Genomic DNA, 10,266 nt, shown 5'->3' with positions numbered 1-10,266 from the left:
AGTTTGCTAACTATGTTATTATTACTTATGTTCTTCAACAGGTACTCCTGCCAAAGACCGTGCCTAAATGGATGTTTATCAATGTTGATTTGGTAATGGTTAGCTTACGCCCACTTTGGATGGCTTACCCTGGTAAATACAGAATATCTTGAAGTGAAGATACCTTGAAAAATCAAAGGATGGATCATGACAATGAAAGCATCCATGCAACCACTTGGATGTGATATCGATACCTTGCGAGGTCAGAAGTTGGAGATAGGTTGATTTGTATTCTTCAATGGGGGAGATGCAGGAGTTTACCTTTTTATGCTATTTTACCTAGGAAAGAGCAGTAATTAGTGTTTCTAACTTGTGATAACTTGGATACTTGCTAGTATGATAACAACTAGAATGATGATGAGTTCACCTTTTTTATGCTATTTTACCTACAATGATGAAGAGTTGTTTAACTAGCTAGTATATGTTAACAACTAGAATGATGAGGAGTTGATTAAGATGATGATGAATTGTTATATGACATATATTCAACCAAGTATGGAGAAATAGGTCTCATCCCTATATTCATGGCGATGTTGTGTTACGGTTCCTGCATTGCTATTAGTAGCTAGCGCCGAGTTGAATGGAAAACATAAAATAAAAATGAGACCGCTAAGCCCTCCAAAACCCCTCCTCCCTAAAAAAAACCATAAACCCCAGCGCTCCTTTTAGTTCCGGTTGATGTTACCAACCGGGACTAAAGGTCCCCCGGCCTGAGCGCTACACAACGGCCACGGGAAGCCCCTTTAGTACCGGTTTGTAACACGACCGAGACTAAAAAAGGGGGCTTTAGTCCCGATTGCTTTGTCCCGATTGCACAACCGGGAGTAAAGGCCCTTACGAACCGGGACTAAAGCCCTGTTTTCTATTAGTGGGAACACTTGGACTATTCGAGTGGAAAGGGTTAGGTAACAACTATATGCGGTGAATGGTTTGTCTATTCCGAGTGGAAGAGCTTGGAAGTTCGAAAGTAAATCGATCTAGGTAGATATAATGGAGGAATATTTGAGAAATTTCGGGGTTTTGGCATTTGATCATTAAGCACATGGAAAAAATAAACTCATCACGACATCCTCATCCCATTATGGTACTATCTACATGCATATGGACTAAATGCGATCTTGGATCACTAAATGGCAAAGAGGAATCCTTCGGCGTGGCCAATACTTGTGTTTATGCAGTTTGTAAGGGTGATCTTCTATTCCTTTGTTGGATTCACAAGGAACTTTTATTGAAGTAATCTTGTAGGAGACATTATCATCTTGAGATGAGTTGACATTAATTAAAATAATCCATCAAGGGGGTTGGATGCACTTTCAACTATTCTTATCTAGAAAAATCAACCAAAATATAAGTAACTTTGAAAAAAATGTAAAATATAGTAAGAATACAACACTAGTAAATGAGGAAAACATATGAAGCAACCTCCTGGAGAAAGGAAACGACAAGGGGAAACAAACGGTATCTTATGATCGGTAATAAAAGCAACTTGACCATCTAACTATTTCATCCCGAGAACTAACAATAAATTTAAAATAGAACTACAATTAGATTCTTTGATTAGACTCTCACATTACCACATATTTAATAAGGAACTAGGGTTGCATAGACTCAAGAAAATAAATAAATAGGGGAAGCACAAAAGCATAACAAACCATCGACCGAGAGCCCAATAGTGAAGAGTCCAAATGTTCAGGATATCGATAACTGGTGCCATATTGGTTGAGTGTCGAGTAGGGATAAATGGGTGGAATTTTTTGGTTAATCGGACAATAAATCAGTCAACCAATCGATAAATTAGTTAACTGGCCGATATTTAGAACAATCACTAATCCTAGAACGACAACGCGAGGGGAACAAAAAAGTTTTCGCATTGAACTGCACACAACATCAGGAGAAAATGTTGGAATTATGCCCTAGAGGCAATAATAAATGTATAGTTATTATTATAATTCCTGTATCAAGATAATAGTTTATTATCCATGCTATAATTGTATTGAATGAAGACTCATTTACATGTGTGGATACATAGACAAAACACCGTCCCTAGCATGCCTCTAGTTGGCTAGCCAGTTGATCGATGATAGTCAGTGTCTTCTGATTATGAACAAGGTGTTGTTGCTTGATAACTGGATCACGTCATTGGGAGAATCACGTGATGGACTAGACCCAAACTAATAGACGTAGCATGTTGATCGTGTCATTTTGTTGCTACTGTTTTCTGCGTGTCAAGTATTTATTCCTATGACCATGAGATCATATAACTCACTGACACCGGAGGAATGTTTTGTGTGTATCAAACGTCGCAACGTAATTGGGTGACTATAAAGATGCTCTACAGGTATCTCCGAAGGTGTTAGTTGAATTAGTATGGATCAAGACTGGGATTTGTCACTCCGTGTGACGGAGAGGTATCTCGGGGCCCACTCGGTAATACAACATCACACACAAGCCTTGCAAGCAAATGTAACTTAGTGTAAGTTGCGGGATCTTGTATTACGGAACGAGTAAAGAGACTTGCCGGTAAACGAGATTGAAATAGGTATGCGGATACTGACGATCGAATCTCGGGCAAGTAACATACCGAAGGACAAAGGGAATGACATACGGGATTATACGAATCCTTGGCACTGAGGTTCAAACGATAAGATCTTCGTAGAATATGTAGGATCCAATATGGGCATCCAGGTCCCTCTATTGGATATTGACCGAGGAGTCTCTCGGGTCATGTCTACATAGTTCTCGAACCCGCAGGGTCTGCACACTTAAGGTTCGACGTTGTTTTATGCGTATTTGAGTTATATGGTTGCTTACCGAATGTTGTTCGGAGTTCCGGATGAGATCACGGATGTCACGAGGGTTTCCGGAATGGTCCGGAAACGAAGATTGATATATAGGATGACCTCATTTGATTACCGGAAGGTTTTCAGAGTTACCGGGAATGTACCGGGAATGACGAATGGGTTCCGGGAGTTCACCGGGGGGGGGGGGGGGCAACCCCACCCCGGGGAAGCCCATAGGCTTTGGGGAGACACACCAGCCCTTAGTGGGCTGGTGGGACAGCCCCAAGGGGGCCTATGCGCCAAGAGAAGGAAATCAAAGGAAAAAAAAAGAGGGAAGAAGTGGGAAGGGAGGGGGACTCCTCCCACCAAACCAAGTCCAACTCGGTTTGGGGGGGGAGTCCTCCCCCCCTTGGCTCGGCCGACCCCTTGAGGGTCCCTTGGACCCCAAGGCAAGGTCCCCCTCCCTCCTCCTATATATATGGGGCTTTTAGGGCAGATTAGAGACAACTTTCTCACGGCTGCCCGACCACATACCTCCATAGTTTTTTCTCTAGATCGCGTTTCTGCGGAGCTCGGGCGGAGCCCTGATGAGACGAGATCATCACCAACCTCCGGAGCGCCGTCACGCTGCCGGAGAACTCTTCTACCTCTCCGTCTCTCTTGCTGGATCAAGAAGGCCGAGATCATCGTCGAGCTGTACGTGTGCTGAACGCGGAGGTGCCGTCCGTTCGGTACTAGATCGTGGGACTGATCGCGGGATTGTTCGCGGGGCGGATCGAGGGACGTGAGGACGTTCCACTACATCAACCGCGTTCTCTAACGCTTCTGCTGTACGATCTACAAGGGTACATAGATCACTCATCCCCTCTCGTAGATGGACATCACCATGATAGGTCTTCGTGCGCGTAGGAAAATTTTTGTTTCCCATACGACGTTCCCCAACAGTGGCATCATGAGCTAGGTTCATGCGTAGATGTCTTCTCGAGTAGAACACAAAAGGTTTTGTGGGCGGTGATGTGCATTTTGCTGCCCTCCTTAGTCTTTTCTTGATTCCGCGGTATTGTTGGATTGAAGCGGCTTGGACCGACATTACTCGTACGCTTACGAGAGACTGGTTTCATCGTTACGAGTAACCCCCTTGCTCAAAGATGACTGGCAAGTGACGGTTTCTCCAACTTTAGTTGAATCGGATTTGACCGAGGAGGTCCTTGGATGAGGTTAAATAGCAACTCATATATCTCCGTTGTGGTGTTTGCGTAAGTAAGATGCGATCCTACTAGATACCCTTGGTCACCACGTAAAACTTGCAACAACAAAATTAGAGGACGTCTAACTTGTTTTTGCAGGGTATGATTGTGATGTGATATGGCCAACGATGTGATGTGATATATTGGATGTATGAGATGATCATGTTGTAATAGAAATATCGACTTGCACGTCGATGGTACGGCAACCGGCAGGAGCCATAGGGTTGTCTTTATACTAACGTTTGTGTTTGCAGATGCGTTTACTATTTTGCTAGGATGTAGCTTTAGTAGTAATAGCATAAGTAGCACGACAACCCCGATGGCAACACGTTGATGGATGATCATGGTGTGGCGCCGGTGACAAGAAGATCGTGCCGGTGCTTTGGTGATGGAGATCAAGAAGCACGTGATGATGGCCATATCATGTCACTTATGAATTGCATGTGATGTTAATCCTTTTATGCACCTTATTTTGCTTAGAACGACGGTAGCATTATGAGGTGATCTCTCACTAAAATTTCAAGACGAAATTGTGTTCTCCCCGACTGTGCACCGTTGCTACAGTTCGTTGTTTCGATACACCACGTGATGATCGGGTGTGATAGACTCAACGTTCACATACAACGGGTGCAAAACAGTTGCGCACGCGGAACACTCGGGTTAAGCTTGACGAGCCTAGCATGTGCAGACATGGCCTCGGAACACATGAGACCGAAAGGTCGATCATGAATCATATAGTTGATATGATTAGCATAGGGATGCTTACCACTGAAACTACTCTCGACTCACGTGATGATCGGACTTGGGATAGTGTAAGTGGATCATGAACCACTCAAATGACTAGAGAGATGTACTTTTTGAGTGGGAGTTTAGCATATAATTTGATTAAGTTGAACTCTAATTATCTTGAACATAGTCTAAGTCCACTTTGAATGTATTTGTGTTGTAGATCATGGCTCACGCAAGTGTCATCCTGAATTTTAATACGTTCCTAGAGAAAGCTAAGTTGAAAGATGATGGAAGCAACTTTGTAGACTAGGCTCGTAATCTTAGGCTAATCTTACAAGCTGGAAAGAAGGATTATGTCCTTAATGCTGCGCTAGGAGATGAACCACCCGCTACGGCTGATCAGGATGTTAAGAACGCTTGGTTAGCGCGTAAGGAGGACTACTCGATAGTTCAATGTGCAGTCTTGTATGGCTTAGAACCGGGACTTCAACGTCGCTTTGAGCATCATGGAGCATTTGAGATGTTCCAGGAGTTGAAGTTTATCTTTCAGAAGAACGTCCGGATCGAGAGGTATGAGACCTCCAATAAATTCTATGCTTGCAAGATGGAGGAAAACTCGTCTGTCAGTGAACATGTGCTCAAAATGTCTGGGTACTCAAACCGTCTAGCTGAACTGGGGATTGAACTCCCGCAAGAAGCTATCACTGACAGAATCCTTCAATCACTGCCGCCAAGCTATAAAGGCTTTGTGTTGAACTACAACATGCAAGGGATGAACAAGTCTCCCGGCGAGTTGTTTGCGATGCTGAAAGTCGCAGAGTCTGAACTCCGTAAAGAGCATCAAGTGTTGATGGTGAGCAAGACCACTAGTTTCAAGAGAAACGGCAAAGGCAAGAAGGGAAATTCTAAGAAGAGCGGCAAGCCTGTTGCCAATCCGCCGAAGAAACCCAAAGCTGGACCTAAGCCTGAAACAGAGTGCTTCTATTGCAAGGGTATGGGTCACTGGAAGCGCAATTGCCCCAAGTATCTGGCAGATAAGAAGGCGGGCAAAGAAAAATCAGGTATATTTGATATACATGTTATTGATGTGTACTTAACCGGCTCTCGTAGTAGTGCCTGGGTATTTGATACCGGTTCTGTTGCTCACATTTGCAACTCGAAGCAGGAACTGCGGAATAGACGAAGGCTGGCGAAAGACGAAGTGACGATGCGCGTAGGAAACGGTTCCAAGGTTGATGCAATCGCCGTCGGCACAGTGTCACTTCAACTACCATCGGGATTAGTGATGAACTTAAATCATTGTTATTTAGTGCCTGCGTTGAGCATGAACATTATATCTGGATCTTGTTTATTGCGAGACGGTTACTCTTTTAAGTCTGAGAATAATGGTTGTTCTATTTCTATGAGTAACATCTTTTATGGTCATGCACCGAATGTGAGAGGATTGTTCATATTGAATCTTGATAGCGACACGCATATACATAACATTGAGACCAAAAGAGTTAGAGTAAACAATGATAGCGCCATATTTTTGTGGCACTGCCGCTTGGGTCATATTGGTGTAAAGCGCATGAAGAAACTCCATGCTGATGGACTTTTGGAGTCACTTGACTTTGATTCACTTGACACGTGCGAACCATGCCTCATGGGCAAGATGACTAAGACTCCGTTCTCCGGAACAATGGAGCGTGCAAGTGACTTGTTGGAAATCATACATACCGATGTGTGTGGTCCAATGAGCGTGGAAGCACGCGGCGGATATCGTTATTTTCTCACCTTCACTGACGACTTAAGTAGATATGGTTATGTCTACTTGATGAAGCACAAGTCTGAAACATTTGAAAAGTTCAAGCAATTTCAGAGTGAAGTGGAAAATCATCGTAACAAGAAGATCAAGTTCCTACGGTCTGATCGTGGGGGTGAATATCTGAGTTTCGAGTTTGGTACTCACTTAAGACAATGTGGAATTGTTTCGCAGTTAACACCGCCTGGAACACCACAGCGTAATGGTGTGTCCGAACGTCGTAATCGTACTTTGTTAGAGATGGTGCGATCTATGATGTCTCTTACTGATTTGCCGTTATCATTTTGGGGTTATGCATTAGAAACAGCTGCATTCACTTTAAATAGGGCACCATCGAAATCCGTTGAGACGACACCATACGAACTGTGGTATGGCAAAAGGCCAAAGTTGTCGTTTCTTAAAGTTTGGGGATGTGATGCTTATGTCAAAAAGCTTCAGCCTGAAAAGCTGGAACCCAAAGCGGAAAAATGCGTCTTCATAGGTTACCCAAAAGAGACAGTTGGGTACACCTTCTATCTCAAATCCGAGGGCAAAGTGTTTGTTGCTAAGAACGGAACTTTTCTCGAGAAGGAGTTTCTCTCGAGAGAATTGAGTGGGAGGAAGATAGAACTTGACGAGGTTGTCGAACCTCTCATCCCTCTGGATGGTGGCGCAGGGCAAGGGGAAACCTCTGTCGTTGCGACGCCGGTTGAGGAGGAAGTTAATGATGATGATCATGAAACTCCAGTTCAAGTTTCTGTTGAACCACGCAGGTCGAAGAGATCACGCGCTGCTCCAGAGTGGTACAGTAATCCCGTCTTATCAATCATGTTGTTAGACAACAATGAACCTGCGAATTATGAAGAAGCGATGGTGGGCCCAGATTCCAACAAATGGCTAGAAGCCATGAAATCCGAGATAGGATCCATGTATGAGAACAAAGTGTGGACTTTGGAGATACTGCCTGAGGGCCGCAAGGCTATTCAAAACAAATGGATCTTTAAGAAGAAGACGGACGCTGACGGTAATGTGACCGTTTATAAAGCTCGACTTGTGGCAAAGGGTTTTTCACAAGTTCCAGGAGTTGACTAAAATGAGACCTTCTCACCCGTAGCGATGCTTAAATCCGTCAGAATCATGTTAGCAATAGCTGCATTTTTCGATTATGAAATCTGGCAGATGGATGTCAAAACGGCGTTCCTTAACGGTTTCCTTAAGGAAGAGTTGTATATGATGCAACCCGAAGGTTTTGTCGATCCTAAAAATGCTGACAAGGTGTGCAAGCTCCAGCGATCCATTTATGGACTGGTGCAAGCATCTCGGAGTTGGAACAAACGCTTTGATGAGGTGATCAAAGCATTTGGGTTTATACAAGTGGTTGGAGAATCTTGTATTTACAAGAAAGTGAGTGGGAGCTCTGTGGCGTTTCTAATATTATATGTGGATGACATATTACTGATTGGAAACAACGTAGAGCTTTTGGAGAGCATAAAAGGTTACTTGAATAAAAGTTTCTCTATGAAGGACCTAGGAGAAGCTGCTTACATTCTAGGCATTAAGATCTATAGGGATAGATCAAAACGCCTGATAGGACTTTCACAAAGCACATACCTTGATAAAGTTTTGAAGAGGTTCAAAATGGAACAGTCCAAGAAGGGGTTCTTGCCAGTTTTACAAGGTACGAGATTGAGTAAGACTCAGTGCCCAGCAACTGATGAAGATAGAGAGCATATGCGCTCCGTCCCCTATGCTTCAGCCATAGGCTCTATCATGTATGCAATGCTGTGCACTAGACCGGATGTTAGCCTGGCCATAAGTATGGCAGGTAGGTTCCAGAGTAATCCAGGAGTGGATCACTGGACGGCGGTCAAGAATATCCTGAAGTACCTGAAAAGGACTAAGGAGATGTTTCTCATGTATGGAGGTGACGAAGAGCTCGCCGTAAAAGGTTACGTCGATGCAAGCTTTGACACAGATCCGGACGACTCTAAGTCGCAAACCGGATACGTATTTATTCTTAATGGGGGTGCAGTAAGCTGGTGCAGTTCCAAGCAAAGCGTCGTAGCAGATTCTACATGTGAAGCGGAGTACATGGCTGCCTCGGAGGCGGCTAAGGAGGGTGTCTGGATGAAGCAGTTCATGACGGATCTTGGAGTGGTGCCAAGTGCACTGGATCCAATAACCTTGTTCTGTGACAACACTGGTGTCATTGCCTTAGCAAAGGAACCAAGGTTTCACAAGAAGACCAGACACATCAAACGACGCTTCAACCTCATCCGCGACTACGTCGAGGAGGAGGACGTAAATATATGCAAAGTGCACACGGATCTGAATGTAGCAGACCCGCTGACTAAACCTCTTCCACGGCCAAAACATGATCGACACCAGAACTGTATGGGTGTTAGATTTATTACAATGTAATTCACATGGTGATGTGAGGGCTAGATTATTGACTCTAGTGCAAGTGGGAGACTGTTGGAATTATGCCCTAGAGGCAATAATAAATGTATAGTTATTATTATAATTCCTGTATCAAGATAATAGTTTATTATCCATGCTATAATTGTATTGAATGAAGACTCATTTACATGTGTGGATACATAGACAAAACACCGTCCCTAGCATGCCTCTAGTTGGCTAGCCAGTTGATCGATGATAGTCAGTGTCTTCTGATTATGAACAAGGTGTTGTTGCTTGATAACTGGATCACGTCATTGGGAGAATCACGTGATGGACTAGACCCAAACTAATAGACGTAGCATGTTGATCGTGTCATTTTGTTGCTACTGTTTTCTGCATGTCAAGTATTTATTCCTATGACCATGAGATCATATAACTCACTGACACCGGAGGAATGCTTTGTGTGTATCAAACGTCGCAACGTAACTGGGTGACTATAAAGATGCTCTACAGGTATCTCCGAAGGTGTTAGTTGAATTAGTATGGATCAAGACTGGGATTTGTCACTCCGTGTGACGGAGAGGTATCTCGGGGCCCACTCGGTAATACAACATCACACACAAGCCTTGCAAGCAAATGTAACTTAGTGTAAGTTGCGGGATCTTGTATTACGGAACGAGTAAAGAGACTTGCCGGTAAACGAGATTGAAATAGGTATGCGGATACTGACGATCGAATCTCGGGCAAGTAACATACCGAAGGACAAAGGGAATGACATACGGGATTATACGAATCCTTGGCACTGAGGTTCAAACGATAAGATCTTCATAGAATATGTAGGATCCAATATGGGCATCCAGGTCCCGCTATTGGATATTGACCGAGGAGTCTCTCGGGTCATGTCTACATAGTTCTCGAACCCGCAGGGTCTGCACACTTAAGGTTCGACGTTGTTTTATGCGTATTTGAGTTATATGGTTGGTTACCGAATGTTGTTCGGAGTTCCGGATGAGATCACGGACGTCACGAGGGTTTCCGGAATGGTACGGAAACGAAGATTGATATATAGGATGACCTCATTTGATTACCGGAAGGTTTTCGGAGTTACCGGGAATGTACCGGGAATGACGAATGGGTTCCGGGAGTTCACCGGGGGGGGCAACCCACCCCGGGGAAGCCCATAGGCTTTGGGGAGACACACCAGCCCTTAGTGGGCTGGTGGGACAGCCCCAAGGGGGCCTAGGCGCCAAGAGAAGGAAATCAAAGGAAAAGAAAAAAAAAGAGGGAA

Source organism: Hordeum vulgare, chromosome 2H, assembly GCF_904849725.1.
Source record: "Hordeum vulgare subsp. vulgare chromosome 2H, MorexV3_pseudomolecules_assembly, whole genome shotgun sequence".
Lineage (NCBI taxonomy): Eukaryota > Viridiplantae > Streptophyta > Magnoliopsida > Poales > Poaceae > Hordeum > Hordeum vulgare.
This window is presented reverse-complemented; position numbering follows the sequence as displayed.